The sequence below is a fragment of the Natrix helvetica genome, assembly GCF_964273705.1.
Source record: "Natrix helvetica genome assembly, chromosome: Z".
Lineage (NCBI taxonomy): Eukaryota > Metazoa > Chordata > Lepidosauria > Squamata > Natricidae > Natrix > Natrix helvetica.
The window spans coordinates 133,287,753-133,304,119 of record NC_138554.1 but is presented as its reverse complement, the minus strand read 5'-3'; the positions used below and the strand labels follow the sequence as shown (position 1 = coordinate 133,304,119).

At 42.4% G+C, this 16,367-nt stretch overlaps 1 protein-coding gene across 9 annotated transcripts in view; it reads right to left on the bottom strand.

The window, feature by feature from the left end:
- Positions 1 to 16,367, bottom strand: part of KMT2C (lysine methyltransferase 2C) — a 185,063-nt gene that overhangs the window by 160,931 nt on the left and 7,765 nt on the right. For 2 of the 9 annotated variants that reach the window (XM_081970162.1, XM_081970163.1), the window contains exon 1: positions 107 to 477. The exons of the other annotated variants lie outside the window; for them this stretch is intronic. The gene's annotated coding sequence lies outside the window, so the exon portion shown is untranslated. Of the gene's footprint in view, positions 1 to 106; positions 478 to 16,367 lie in introns of those variants that run through there. 9 annotated transcript variants of the gene reach the window in all.

Here is a 16,367-nt window from a genome sequence, read left to right as displayed (position 1 = left end):
ACTACCACGGTATCCAGGGCACTGTAACACGGCCTGCCATACAGAGCCCAAAGCTCCTGTCATATTCAGCCCTCCAATACAAAGAAGTTAACGACAGGGTACTCACCGACGTTCAATTCTATCTGCCTAACATTATGCACAGCCTGGATCCTCTCACCAAAACGCTCTGGAAGAACAAAGAGGCTGGCACCCGTGCCCAAAGCTAACAATCCGACAGAAGTTATTTTACATGTTAGAATCCAAGCTCGGCGTCGTACGGAGAAAAACAAATTACTCCGTACTCCATCAGATCAGCCATATTACTCTTCCGAATCAAGCAGCACTCCACTTCCCCGGCTACTTCGCTAGCAGCTCCTGTGCCGGCGCTGCTCTGTCTCGCTTAACCCCCCCCTAGAAGGGGCTGACCGGGGAAGTGGTCGGCAAGCCCCCGGACCGCCTCCAACTTTGACTCTTACGGTGCCCCCCCAACTACTGACTAAAGCTGTCGGATGAGGAGGAAGAGGAGAAAAGGGGGGAGGGATGAGTGAGAGAGCGGGGGGGGGGGAGGAGAGAATGGGGAAAGTAGATCCGACTCTTCCGAGCAATGCAAAAGCATGGACTGGATTCCTTCAAGGAGCCGGAACAGCCAGCCAGTCTCAAAAACATTTTTGGCCTCTGCCTTAACTCTTTACTGGCCGGTTGAAAGCCTGCGGAGAAGCCGACTGGCCTTACATTAGCCAATCATTTCCACGAAGGCCGCCTCAACTATAGCGGAAGAGAAACGTGGGAAGGCATCAAAAAGAGGATGGGACGTCCTGGATGCGCCTCTGGCTGCAATGACGGAAAGTCTGCTAATCATCTCACCCTTGGGAAGGAAATGTCTCCTCGGTTCCAATGCATTCCGACGGCAAATTGTTCTGTAAAGGTGTATTTTTGTAAATTATCGTGCAGGGAGGCAAGAAGGAATTTATTTTCCTTTCCTAGGCAACTACCTCTCCAAGAAAATAAAACATTTTCAACATATGGCAATAGGTCCCTTATGTACAGCATAGGTTATTTCAACAGAAAGCTGCACAGAGTTTTAAACTAAACAGTTTCCATTCAACCATATACTCCACACATTGGTACCATTCACTTGTTTTTTTGTTGCTTTTCCATCCCCTTCACTAGCTTCGGCCAAAACAACGTGCAGCTGAACAGAAACAAAGGAAGCATTATGTAACTTATTTTACTTACTCTGAGTTTGTCCTCTAAAAATAACAGTCCTCACCCAAACATCTTTAAAAACTAACCAATTTCCCCCCTTAGGCCACAAAGTAAACTGGGAGCTTTTCTTTTCCCATGCTACAAAAGTCAAAAAAAATTTTTTTTTGAAAAAAATATTTCTCATGTGCTATCTTGAACTATCTTCCAAGTTAGAAAACTGTTCCCTATTTTTTTTCTTTTTAAATGAAGCTACATTGTCATCCAAAAATCTTAATTGGTTCTCCTCCCCCCATCCACGACGTAACATAAATACAACTATATGTCTCATATTTTCTCCCACCGAATTTGATACAACCATTTACATAATCATTTTGAAATAAGTTTCTTTTTAGGAATTGAACAGTATATACATTGCAGGAACAAATAATGCAAATAAAATAGGTGGGAATTGTGTAACAAAAATGAATACATTCAGACTGAAATATGTGTTGGACATGCCAATCCCACAGAAATAGCAGGTAAAATTTTCTGTACTGCCTATATACGAAGTTTGTGTGACAATTTTCATACTGTCACCGCTACTTATATTTACACTGTTTTTTCAATGTGACACTATGCCAAAACATGTTTAAAGAGAAAAAAAGATGAACAACTGCTGAGTAATTGACGCCATCCCATATCGTGCACTGGTACCATATTCTAATTTGGCTCATGACATGAAGGTCACAATCTGGTGTTGTTTTATTACACTTGTACAACTGTCATCGAACTCAATTTTAAAAGTTATTACTAGAACAACAATCCAAAGAACCAGTAGATCTGAACAAATCAAAAAATGTTTATGTTAAAAAGCAGGGCTCTGAAAGAGAAGAATACTGAAATATAATGAATAAAATTAAAAATTGTTAAAATATTCTGCTATTAATATTTCAAAATTGTGACAATGTCTCAAATATCATTTAAAGTTCATTTAATTCTAGCATTGTCAATTCTAGCATTGACTCTAAATGAATTTTAGAACTTAGGACTGCAAAACTAGACCCAAGGAGACTAATAAGACAAAGCAGAATGATTTTCAAAAAGAAATAAGAGGAAGAAAAAATTAAAAAGAAAATGTCAGAGATTAAAAAATGGAATTGGTATAGCCAACAACTTCTAAATCCCACAGTCAGAGGTGGGCTCCTACTGGTTCGGACCAGTTCAGCCAACCGGTAGTGGTTTGGCGGCCAGAGTCGCTGGAACTGGCAGCAATCCAGCCCTACCATGCTCACGAACCAGTTCTCCTTCGGGGCCACCATCTTGATTTCTGGTTATGCGCATGCGCAGAACAATTGTAATTGCACAAATTTATTTTTTCTCTTTTTTAACGTTTTGTGCAAATGCGCACACACGCGTAGCATACGTCTGGTGTGCGCAAACTTTTTGCACACACCGACTCGGCAGTAATGCTGGGAGCAACCCACCCCTAGAGGCCCAAAGTGATGTCTATAGAACACAGTAATAAGATTCAGACTTTTGAATAAAACAAGATTTCCCTGAGCAAGTTGAAAACATTTTTCGACATTCACATATTTTTACTACTTTTAAGATGAGAAACTGACAAGGATTCAGAGCAAACACAACCAGATATTACTCTTGGTAGTATTAGTCTTGCTTCTATACTGAATAGAGCTCTTCATATTACAGTAGTGTAATGAAGAACAAGGTTGAGATTGTAAAGGTTGTAATTGTGAAAGCTTTGAGATTTTAATGAAAACTATTAATCTGAAAAGATGGTTCCAGACTTGATCTGATTCTTGTTACCATAAACTAACACAGCTGTATACAGCTTCCAATCTAGTTGGTCCAATCTCTGTATAGGTAGTGATATAGCTGGTAACTGTAATTTCACGTTGTTGCTATAAAAATTAACTCTGACTACCATAAAAGGGGGGATTCACAATGTTAATTATGAACAACAGAAACAGAAAGAACAGAAAACCCAACAAATATTTCCGAAATCTTTCCTAGTTGGATGAGGCAAGGATGTCTTTCTTACATAGATTATCCCTTTTTGGGAGTCCTGCAGCAATTTCAATGGCAATCCTGAACAGGGAAATAGGGACGAATGTTGATTTTTTAAAAAACAACTTATTCGTGATCAGAAACCCTATTTGGGAAAAATTAATATATCAGTCTAAAACAACTTTCAGCAGCAGCTTACGCGATATAAAGAACTGAAAATATTCAAATTGCATTTTTATACAGTACTTGCTCTAAATTGTTAACTCCATACCTAATTACATATCCTGGGGAACTCCGACTAGTTTTACTTAAAATATTTACTTTCAGATTCAAATGATTCCCCAAAAGTATGACCAATTTCTATCATGTTATAGATATGATATGCAGAGATTTTATTTGATTGATTTGTTTACTTAGTAAATTTCAGTTTTATGTATTTATAAGGTGTTTTATAGGCTGGTCATGGACCACATTAAAAATTATTCTTTATCATCTGAGGAAGGCCCAGTCTAATCTCTTCTGGCAGACTGTTCTAGAGAATTGGTGCTGCTATTAAAAAGCATCATCTCCTGCCCTTGATTCTATTTACTGTCTGAAGGGGGGAAACTAGTACTTTCTCTTGAGACATTGAGGCCAATTCTAATCAGAGTATGCAGCCCTGGAGACTCTCAGGTGCCAAGCCACAAAGAATGCAACTGCCTGAATGTTACATGGACTGAAGAGACAGACTAGGTAGATTGATTGCCTCACTGACCCACGCGGCTTGCTTCTTGAGCTCCTTGAATTATTTCGGGTTTGATCTTCCACTACTACAAAATCAGCTGGAGAAGATGAGAGAAATCATGCTATCCATAGGTATAGAATGGCTTGCCTCAGATAATCTCTGGCTGATATATGAAGGCAGATATATGCTGGACTATATAAGTAATTTGTGCCTAGAATATGGGGACATCCACACTAGGTAGTCTGATCACTACCTAGTCCAATTGTAATTGACTGCTAATAGGGAACTCTACAAGGCTGTCAGGGTTATTAGTCTCATCTGCCACAATGTCTGCTGGTTGGGGATGGAAGGAGTGGTCTAGAAGACACTTGGGGAATTTTCCAGATTATGGCACCCAGTCTGACAGCTGGCGGTTTAGAACTGGTAATTCTGAAGTGGATAGGCTGCTCTTGGGCAGGATCTTCACCGCCAGTAGATTCAATCCATGCTCCCCTGGTTCCTGCATAAACCTAGAAAAAGTTTGGATCTGGGAAATCATCAATGGCACTTGAAGGAGCTGTATATTAAGTCCTTGCAGCAACCTAAAAACAAGATTCAGAACAGGCAGATTTGTACAGAGAAAGGGTTAGAGCATCTTGTAAACTGTATATCTGTTTCTCATTTTCAATTACAGATGGTACTCAACTTGCAACTAGCTGTTTAACAATTTGCAATTACAGTGCCTCAGAAAGGGTGCTTTGTGGCTAGTAAAGCACTACCAGCCATCAAAAATGTCACACGCTTACCCACATGATCACATTACTGTATTGTGGGTACTTGGCAACCAACTCACATTTACAACTGGTTCCAGGTTCCTGCAGTCACGTGACCATAATTTACAATTTTGAGATCAAAATTTGCGGGTTTTGGAGGAAAAAAAATCTATTTAAAAGAATGGATTTGAACTTATGGCCACATGATTCACTTAACAACCATGAGATATGATGAGAACCATGTAATTCAGTTAATAACCGCTGTAAAAATTGTAAAATTGGATCTAATCACATGGCTGCATCTGACCTCAATGTGCTTGTAAGAGGAAGACTCCCTGAAATTCATAAAAATAGAAAGAAGATAAAAGGCATAGAGAGGCCCTAAGTAGTTTAATGGAGAGGATGCTAATCTTTTATCTGAGTGCACAAAGATGTCTACTGTTAGATCTGGGCAACGAGAGACAGACTGCGGACACGAAGTGACTTAACAGCTCTTTATTAATAGTAGTAATGATCCAGCTTACTCTGTGGTCGGAGGGTTCCCCTTTTATAGGGATCGGGTACGCTCCTCGACCAATCAGAACGATACCTGTTTCCCGCTGTAGCAGCGGACCAGAGGGGAGACTTACTACGATATATGCTAATATCTAACACCCCTCCCCTCCTAGATGGAACGTTGCGGTAGGTAACATAGTCTTTTAGGTATGTGGGTGTTTGTCTTGCTCGGGAGGAGTGTCGTAGTTCGGGTTGGTTAGAAGTGGTTGCAGGATCGGGTGCTTTTCCTGTTTCACGTTCGGGAGGTTTTGTGCCTTCGTTGCTAAGTGGAGTCTGGAGTCTGCTCGGTTGCGTTGTCTGGGGTTTGCTCTGCTTCGTGCGTGTTTTCCTGTTCCAAGCTTGGTTCGCAGGTGTCGTAGTTTTCTATGATGGGGCTGTCGCGTGGCTGACTTTCTGTAGGCAGGGAAATCTTGTCTTCGTTCCGAAGGTCTGAGTGTGCTAGGCGACCCCGAAGTTGATCGATGTGCCTTTTCCAGTTCCGCCCATCTTCTAGTTCCAGCAGATACGATCGTGGACCCGTGATGCCAATGACCTTTGCCGGCATCCACAATGTTCCCCCTGCATAGTTGTGGGCGTATACTGAATCCCCTATGCTGAAAGACCGAATTTTGCTTGTGGAGTCTGGGGGAGCTGTGGCAGAGTAATTTGGGTGAAGACGGTCCAGGTGAGACCGTAGACGGCGGCCCATGAGTAGTTCAGCGGGACTCCTACCCGTCGTTGCGCTTGGGGTAATATGCTGAATTAGGAGGTAATGGTCAATGCGTGTTTGCCAATCACCTGGACCCATCCTAGCGAGGGCCTCTTTTGCGAATCGCACCATTCTCTCCGCCTGTCCGTTTGATGCCGGATGGAATGGCGCGACGAGGGCATGCCGAATTCCCTGACCTGCTAAAAACGTTTCGAAATGCATGGCCGTGAATTGGGGCCCATTATCGGAGACTAGGAGGTCGGGCAGGCCATGAGTGGCGAAAAGTCGCCGTAGAACTTTAATGACTGCCTCTGCCGTGGTTGAAGTCATTAGGACTACATCTAGCCATTTTGAGTATGCATCCACAACTATAAGGAAAGTCTGACCTTGGAATGGCCCTGCGAAGTCGATGTGTATTCACGACCAGGGTGCTTTAGGTTTCTCCCATTCTGTGGCGGGCGCTTCCGGGGGTGCTGGTCTTGATTCCTGGCATGGGTCGCAAGTGGCCACCCATTCCTCTATTTCTTTGTCCATGTTTGGCCACCAAACGTAACTTCTTGCTAACGCCTTCATTCTAACAATCCCCGGATGACCCACATGTAAAGCATCTAATACATTCCTACGTAAAACATACGGAATAACAACTCGATCCCCCCACAATAAACAACCTTGTAACACTGAGAGTTCGTCCCGTTTTGACCAATACATTTTGAATTCCGGGCCCACGTTTCCTTTCGGCCACCCCGTCCAAACCCAAGTTTGAACTTGCTTTATTACATTGTCTTTAGAGGAGAACCTTGCAACGTCATATGAAGAAACCGGTCCAGAGTCCAAACAGTCAATGAGCAATACCGGTACTTCTGGAGTGGGGTCTGGCAGAATGTCAGGTAATGGGCAACGGCTGAGTGCGTCTGCGTGTCCGAGAGTGGAGCCCGGTCGATGAATCAATTTGTATGAATACGCAGCCAGGAAAACAGTCCACCTGGTCATGCGTGGAGAAAGGGAGACCGGGGTGGGGCGGTTTCCCGCCAAAAGTCCCAACAACGGTTTGTGATCTGTAATTAGTTCAAAATCGCGGCCGTAGAGGTATTCGTGGAAACGCTTTACTCCAGCTACAGCAGCCAGCGCTTCCCTGTCCATTTGGCTGTAGTTCCTTTCGGCCGATGAAAGAGTTCTGGAGTAGAAGGCGATGGGTGCTTCTTTTCCGTCGGGCATCCTGTGGCTGAGGACTGCTCCAACTCCGAAGGGTGATGCGTCGCAGGTCAATACCAGCGGTAGGGTCTGGCTGTATTGAACAAGCAGTGAGTCAGTGGTGAGCAGGCGCTTTACCCCGGCGAAAGCTGCAGCTTCGGATCGTCCCCATTTCCATGGTGCGTTCCTCTGGAGTAGACGGTGTAGTGGCTCAGCAACGGTCGCCTTCTGCCTCAGAAAAACGCTGTAGAAGTTAAGTAATCCGAGGAAGGCCTGCAACTCGGTCTGATTTCGTGGTGTGGGGGCGTCCTGGATCGCCTTAATTTTCTTTGAAGTGGGGTGTATTCCCTGACCATCGATTCTATAACCCAGGAATTCTACGCTAGGCACGTTAATTTGGCATTTTTCCTTTTTAAGGCGGAGACCCTTTTCTCTGATTCTGGCCAAAACAGTTCTGACTCTTTTATTTAATTGCTCCTCGTTTGCAGCGGACACCAAGATGTCGTCAAAATAGGGGACGACTCCCGGTATCCCTTGCACAAGTTGTTCCATGACGCTCTGGAACAATCCTGGGGCAATGCTCACGCCGAATTGTAGCCGGTTGCATTTGAATGCTCCTCTATGCGTCACTATAGTTTGGGCCTCCGCTGTGGCGCTATCCACTGGCAGTTGCTGGTAAGCTTGTGCCATGGTTAACTTAGCAAATACCTTTCCTGGCCCCAACGAGTGCAATAAGTGCTGTACTACAGGCACAGGATATGCGCTCTGTTGTAGCGCGACATTAATTGTGCATTTATAGTCCACGCAGATGCGGACTGATCCGTCTGGTTTGACTGGGGTCACGATGGGTGTTTCCCAGCGCACGTGATCTACCGGCTCAAGGATTCCTTGCTCCACTAACTTATCTATTTCCTTATCTATTTTTGGGCGGAGTGCAAAAGGCACTTGTCTCGGTTTAATTCGGATTGGCGCCACTTTAGGGTCTAAATTGAATGATATTGGTTTACCCACATACTTACCAAGACCGGGGCTGAACACATCCTCGAACTCCTTAAAAATCTGTTCAGCGCTGCTGTTTCTCACGGCGTTAATTCCGGTGACTTCTAACCCCAGGGCTTCAAACCAATCAAGCCCCAGAAGGTTCTGTAATGGTGCGCTGGCGATGGTCACGGGCAGCTGGGCTTCGATGTCCTTGAAACGGATGTGGAATGTGCCTTGGCCCACGATGGGGACTTGGTTCCCCTGGTAGTCTCGCAGCAGGACGTCTGGAGCGCGTAGTTGGCTCTTTCTGAGGCTAGGGATAGCCTGTTTCATGGATGCCCATGAAATAATCGTCAGGGTCGATCCTGTGTCGACTTCTAGCTCGCAGGGTGAGCCCTCCAAGAGGACTGTGACTCTCAGCCTTTTTGGCCGTTTAGGGCGGACCTGATGTATTGTGGTGAGATACGTTCGCAACTCCTCTCTCTGGGTCAACTCTATCTCATCGTCTACATCCTGAAAATACTCTCGTTGAGCGTCTTGATAGAACGCTCTTTCAGCTCTTTGTGTGTATTCTCTCTGGGGATACGCTCACTCAGCTCCGTGTGAGTAATCTCTCTGGGGATACGCTCGCTCAGCTCTTTGGGAATTTTCTCTCTGGGTATACACTTGTGGATTTCTCTCTGGGCGCCCTTTCTGATTCCGCCAAGCCCCTGGGTTGGGCTTCTGTTGGCGGTACATGGGTGGCTGCCATGAGGCAGGGACTCCGCTCCGGCACACTCGTGCGATGTGCCCAAGTTTGTTGCAGTGCGAACAAACAACGTTCCTGAACCTACAAGTAGACCTGGGGTGATTCCCTCCGCAACTTGCGCAGGGCGGCAAACGGGATCCGGGTCTCCCCCCAGGCCTCATGTGACTGCTCCGCATCAGGTGACTGTCCTCGAACTCGGGATCCTCGTAGGCGGGGCTTGTGTCCTCGTAGTGAACTTTGGTGTGTCTTGGCGCTGGCTGGTCAGTGTTGAACCCGCGTTGAATTGTCTCCGCTGATCTGTCTGCTGCTTCTGAAGCTCTGGCCTCCTCGAATACAATCTGTAGGCTTAAATTGGTTTTTGCTAACAGCCGCTTTTGTAGGGAAATGTCTCTCAGCCCGCTAACGAGTCGATCCATAATCTGCTCATCCAGGTCTCTGAATCCACAATGTGTGGCTGCTTTACGTAGGGCTGCAACATATTGGTTGATAGATTCTCCTGCCTTCTGGTTCCTCGTGTTGAACGCTTGGCAGCAAACATGGCGGGAAGGTTTTGGCGCGTAATGAGTCTGTAGGGCCTGTTGCAACGTCGCCCATGATACTGCCTGTATTGGAGTAGGCGCGGTGAGGTCTCTGGCCGTATTGAAGACTTCCTTTCCGCAGTAGCCGAGGAAAATGTTTTTCTTCCTTGCGTCGGTGATCCCCGTGTATTCGTTCGCTTCGAGGAAACACTCGAAACGAATCATGAAGGCTTCCCATTCGTCGTTTTCTGGGTCGAAAGGAGCGGGGGGAGCATGCATCGCCATCTTCTCTGTTTGAATTTGCCGCGCTGCGGTGATCTGATATGGCGGCCGGAATTTCTGCCGAATTCCTGGGCTGGATCAAATCCGGAGATTCTGGAGGTAGCGTTCTTCGTCCTATCTGCCTCTCGATCCCACCTTCGTCGCCAATGTTAGATCTGGGCAACGAGAGACAGACTGCGGACACGAAGTGACTTAACAGCTCTTTATTAATAGTAGTAATGATCCAGCTTACTCTGTGGTCGGAGGGTTCCCCTTTTATAGGGATCGGGTACGCCCCTCGACCAATCAGAACGATACCTGTTTCCCGCTGTAGCAGCGGACCAGAGGGGAGAGTTACTACGATATATGCTAATATCTAACATCTACTGTCCTAGTTTTACATTATTTTGAAAACATTTTGCCCAGTGTCCCAATATTCCATTTCAAGGATCCAGTCATATGGTACACTGGCAAAAGGAATTATCTGGATTCTCCAGTCAGGATTCAAGTATGGTCATGGAACTTAAATTACATTGGTTACTCTGATAATCTTTTTTCAGGAGATGGATGAGCTCCTGGTCCTAACTAGATCTCTGAATGGCCTTAAAGCCATTGACCATGGTATTTTTTCTGGACTGGCTGAAAAGGCTGGGCTGCTGTTGAAGATCATTCTTGAAGCTTCAGCTAGTTCAGCATGCAGCAGCACACAGGCAACCTGATTAGTTGTGGGAATACCTAGGTTCACCTGTGTAATCACTACTGAAAATTTTGTTGCCACATCATGGCTTTCTTGATTTTAAGGTTACATGTTTTATCTTTAAATTCTTATTTGGAACCCATTCAAAGACTTTGGAAAAGGAACACCATGTAAGATGAAGTAATAATCAACCTCATAAAGATCTAGAACTTGGAGATAAAGATTAAGAAAATAATGACTTTGTTGACCACTATTTGTGTTGCCCAAGATTGGAAATATATTAAATGTGTCACAATATCATAATTCAAATGTTCTCAAAGTATAGGTTGGAGAACTCTAGGCATCACAAGCAACAAAGTCAGGGGTCATAATTTTCTTTTAAACATAATCTGACACACTGGCAGAGTAGCAATGCATTCAACTTGCTTCAGGTTTTGCTCCTCACTTTTGTCTGTGCAGCATGCCCCAGTGAGCAGTTGAATATCACAAAATGTGAGATACAGATTAATATTTAAGTACTAACCTGGAATTATTAAAAGTGATATATGTAGTTCTTGACCAACTCTAACCCCAATTAAATCATTCATTTTAATAATGGGAAGAAGTTCACACAAATTCATTATTTCAGGAATTCTGTACTATAACATTTTAGAATCCCTCCTATAATCCCTACCAACTCATGCAGCACCTGATACATTTCAGGTCTGTTTATGACATAACTATGGATAAATGGTATTCTTTCCATTAATAAATCACATTCTATATTAATTCTATAATTTTAAAAATTAATAAGCAAGCTGACTGGGTACAGGTAGTCCTTGATTTATGGTACAACCATTTGTTTGGTGACGGTTCAAAGTTACAATGGCACTGAAAAAAGTGATTTATGATTGTTTTCACACTAACAACCATTGCCGCATCCTAATGATCATGTGATCACCTTTTGCAACCATCTGGCGAGAAAAGTCAATGGGGAAGCCAGATTCACTTTACAAACATTTTACTAACAATAGCAGTGATTCACTTAATAACTCTCACATGAAAGGTCACAAAATGGGACAAAACTCACTTAAATATCTTTCTTACCAACAAAAATCTTGGGCTAAATTGTGTTCGAAAATCAAGTGCTATCTGTATTCAATAACTTTCTGAGGCTTTATTGTGCCAATACATAGATCCCAAAAGGAGCATATCACATTGCAGGTAGCTTTTCTTTAAGAGAAGCTTTAAAATAATTTTTACATCATTGAAAACGCATATAGAAAAATGCATATATTTACATTTTAATTTTAATTAATACAAGTATTTTCTTTATTAAAACATTTCCCATGTATGCCACTTGCAGCTCCTCAGCAATAAAAATAATATCCTCCAAGTTGTGTAACTTCATCACACTGTGATTGCCCTCCCAAGCAACTGTGTTTGCATTTCCCACACTACACTATGTTAAATTATTCCATTTATTACATGACTACATCATATTACAGGAGGCATAGAGACTCCTGTAGTTTATAGAAGCAGATTCAACCAGATGGAATAAAACATAAAATCAGCCCTACTGATAAACTATAATTAATAATCAGATTACTTTATAGAATACTAATAAAATGTCTGCCTGATATGGGAATGAGCGGGCAAAATTCCCTGCAGAATGTTTTCTTCAAGGTGGGGAACCATAACTTGGAATTTTCTTCCTTCAACTGAACCTGGAGGAGTTCCCAGGCAAGCCAGAGAATAAAAATAACGCTAGGGTCCCCCCCCCCCCCCCCGCATTCTAAGCATAATGTGGCTTATTTGAGTCTGGCTTAGTGTAGTCTGTCATTGTAGCTATTATCTCCAACCCATGATTTGACATTGCTTGTGCAAGCCCAGTCAGTTGTGAGCTTTTCAATAAACTATAATTAATCAACCATGGGTTAAGCATTTATTCTATGAATTAATATACAGTCAATCAAATGGCCAGTTATCAATCTATTTAGAGCTTTATAAATAAGTATCAATAGTGTAAACAAATAGAGTTTAAAATTTAAAAACTTGTATTCCACATTCCACATTTTTATTTCAGTAGCTATTTGGCTACTGTATTTTATAGTAACTGAAATATCTAAAAACCCTTCAAAGCTATTATCTACTACAACAATCTTGTAAGCTATTCATTATCATTCTACAGCACTGGTTCCCAATGTGGGGCCCAAACCTCACAGGGGGGCAATTTAATTTTTAATGGGAGCAATTTGAACCTTGTTTAAATAAAGTTAATGGCCTTTTAGGCTTCCTCTGTGTGAGCAGAGTTCACTTTTTGAGTAAAGTAAGAATTATATGTCATGGGGACCATCAGGATTTTAGATATGCTTGGGGCATGGCCAAAAGAAGGTTGGGAACCATTGCTCTACAGTGAGCTGGGCAACATAAAAATTAAATAAATGCAACTTTTAGGCTGGATTAATAAATCAACATAACCATGGTTTACTGATCAAACTACTGTTATCTGGATTTACATGTGACACTAAATGAGAAACCAAGCTTCTTAATCTATGTACCCTCCGACTATGTTGATTTGAACTCCAAGAATTATCCAGGCAGCATACCCATTAATAAAAATTATCGGGAGCTAATGTTTACATATATTTCAAAGAATAACTGGGTTCAAAAAACATACTAAGATTAAATTATCCAAACACACACACACAGACACACATACACACCAATAGAAGGCTTCATGGCTAGCATAACTAACATGAACTGAGAAAAGGTATTTTGTGACAGAAAAAAAGCCTCGGGCTACAGTATTTCCTGATGCAGAAGCACACCCAGCTACAAATTTGATCCTTGGAGGAGGGTATCTCTACTATCTTGTTAATCAAATGACTCACCAACCAACAGAATCTCCATGCTGCCTAAGTTTAGTTTGTTGGCTGTCATCCAGGTTACTGCTAAATTTCCATATTGATTTCAATCTTCCTACAATGAAATCCAGCAAACAGAAGTAAATTTGGAAGTTTTCAGTAAAACTGACGATTGCTTCATTCTAATTTTGTGAATGATCTCGCTCAGTTCTATATAAACATTTTTAAAAATTGACAAAATGAAGCCTGTAGAACCCCAAATTCCATGCAGTAAGGCCAGATAATTGTTTTCCGGCAGGACATTCTGTAAACATCTATTGAGAAATGCAGAGACTGGGAGATTGGAAGAAAGAGTTCATCACAAGTCACAGTTTAGGTTTCAACCAGGATCAGTGCTTTTTGAAAGTACTGAATGGCACAGGATATTAATGATGCTATTTCCATTTTTCACAACAGGATTCATCACAGCAACAAAAATATAATCTATGCAACAATAAGGGCAGAAAAAAAGATTAAAGGTTTTCACACTCCTGCAAATATGTTTCAATTGTGTAGAGTTCCATCACTTAAAACATTTTACCTGGGAAGGGAGCTAGATATTATTATATAATTCTATATTAAAGAAGCAAGTTTACCATCAAAATATTCACAATAGCTTGTCTCAAAGGTGTTTTTTCAAAAGACAACTGGGGTGTTTTTTTCCTTGAGAAGGAGGAAGAAGAAAATGTTTCACTTCTCACCCAAGAATCTTCATCAGTTGTGATGGTGAGGAGATGGAAGGACAGGTGCTGACAATTGAGACTGGATAGTGGGGAGATAGAACCTATCCTTCCGTCCCTCCATCTAGTCTCAACTGACAGTACCTATCTTTCAGGGGTGGGTTCCGGCTTCTGTTACTGCCGGTTTGCTTAGGGATGCGCTTTCAGGCGCGCACGTGCATAGGCGCAGTAGTGAAAAAAATTGCCTCTGCACATGCGCAGAAGCAAAAACTAAGATGGTGCTGCCTATGGCGCCGCCGATAGAACCGGTTCAGGGGCATAGACAGCCAAGTTACTACCCACGCGGTCGAACTGGTCCGAACCAGTAGGAACCCACCTCTGCTATCTTTCCATTTCCTCACCATCACAACTGATGAAGCTTCTGGGATGAGAAGTGAAATGTTTTCTTCTTCTTCCTCAAGGAAAAAAAACAGTTGCATTTTGAAAAAAAAACCTTTTGAGATAATTATGATCTGGATGATTGAGAATCTCCACACACATCCCGATTACTTATTTTCATAAAGAAACAATGACCATATGTAGGGCTTGGCTAGTTGATCCACTAATGTAGGACAACAAAGTAATAATCAAAAGCCAGCATGGGTTTGTCAAAAATAGATCATGCCAAACTAATCTTATTGCATTCTTTGACAAAGTGACAAAATTAGTGGGCCAGAGGAGTGCTGTGGATATAATTTACTTGGACTTCAGTAAGGCATTTGATAAAGTAGACCATAACCTACTACTAGATAAAATAGAAGAATGTGGGTTAGACAGCATCACCACCAGATGGATTCGTAACTGGCTGACCAACCGCACTCAACGTGTAGACCTCAATGGAACTGCATCTACATGAAGGGAAGTATGCAGTGGAGTACCCCAAGGCTCTGTTTTAGGCCCAGTACTCTTCAACATCTTCATCAATGATTTGGATGAGGGAATAAATGGGGAACTCATCAAATTTGCAGATGATACCAAGCTGGCAGGAATAGCCAACACTCCAGAAGGCAGGCTTAAGATACAGAAGGATCTTGACAAACTTGAACATTGGGTGCTATCTAACAAAATGAAATTCAATGGTGAAGAGAGTAAGCTTCTACATTTGGATAAGAAAAATGGAATGCACAGGTACAGTATAGGTACAGTATAGCTTGCTCAATAGTAGTAACTGTGAGAGGGATCTTGGAGTCCTACTGGACAACCATTTAAATAGGAGCCAGCCGTGTGCAGCAGCTGCCAAAAAATCCAACATGGTTCTAAACTGCATCAACAGAGGGATAGAATCAAGATCACGTGAAGTGTTAATACCACTTTATAATGCCTTGGTAAGGCCACACTTGGAATACTGCATTCAGTTTTGGTCACCATGATGTAAAAAAGATTTGGAGACTCTAGAAAGAGTGCAGAGAAGAGCAACAAAGATGATTAGGGGACTGGAGACTAAAACATATGAAGAACGGTTGCAGGAACTGGGTATGTCTAGTTTAATGAAAAGAAGGACTAGGGGAGACATGATAGCAGTGTTCCAATATCTCAGGGGTTGCCACAAAGAAGAGGGAGTCAAACTATTCTCCAAAGCACCCGAGGGAACAAGAAGCAATGGGTGGAAACTAATCAAGGAGAGAAGCAACTTAGAACTGAGGAGAAATTTCCTAACAGTTAGAACAATTAATCTGTGGAACAACTTGCTTCCAGAAGTTGGGAATGCTCCAACAGTGGAAGTTTTTAAGAAGCTGTTGGATAACTATTTTTCTGAAGTGGTGTAGGTTTTTCTGCCTAAGCAGGGGATTGGACTAGAAGGCTTCCAAAGTCCCTTCCAACTCTATTATTCTATTCTATTCTATTCTATTCTATTCTATTCTATCATAAAGCATGATAGGATGGATCAACTCTTTATCCACTAATAAATATATACCAGGGGTTGTAACACAAACACATACTTATTTCCCTGGCTTAGCTGATAAAGGAGGAGAACCGGTGGTGTAGTGGCTAGCAAGTCTGCCTAATATGTAACACATCCCAGGTTCAAATCCCAGTAAGGGTATGGCTAGCTGATGAGAGCTAAACAGCTTGAAATGGATCCATACTAGTCTCCCTTTATTTATTTATCAGCAAAATACAACATACATACATACATACATACATACATACATACATACATACATACATACAAAATTTGTTTTCGTAGATTTTTACGGGTGTAGGTATGCTGGTTTTGTTGGATCTCACCTGCCATCTTCAAGCGTGGGCTTAAAAGCGTGGCCTTTGCAAAACGTTGCAAAGACAATCTCAACCTTACACAGGAAAAGACCCGAATACAACAAAACCTATATATATATATATATATATATATATATATATATATATTTTTGAAGCCCACGTACATTGTAGAGGATGTCTCACTGATGAATGAAAACTTCCACATTCATGTAGCACTTGGCCTTTGGGTTCTCCAATAT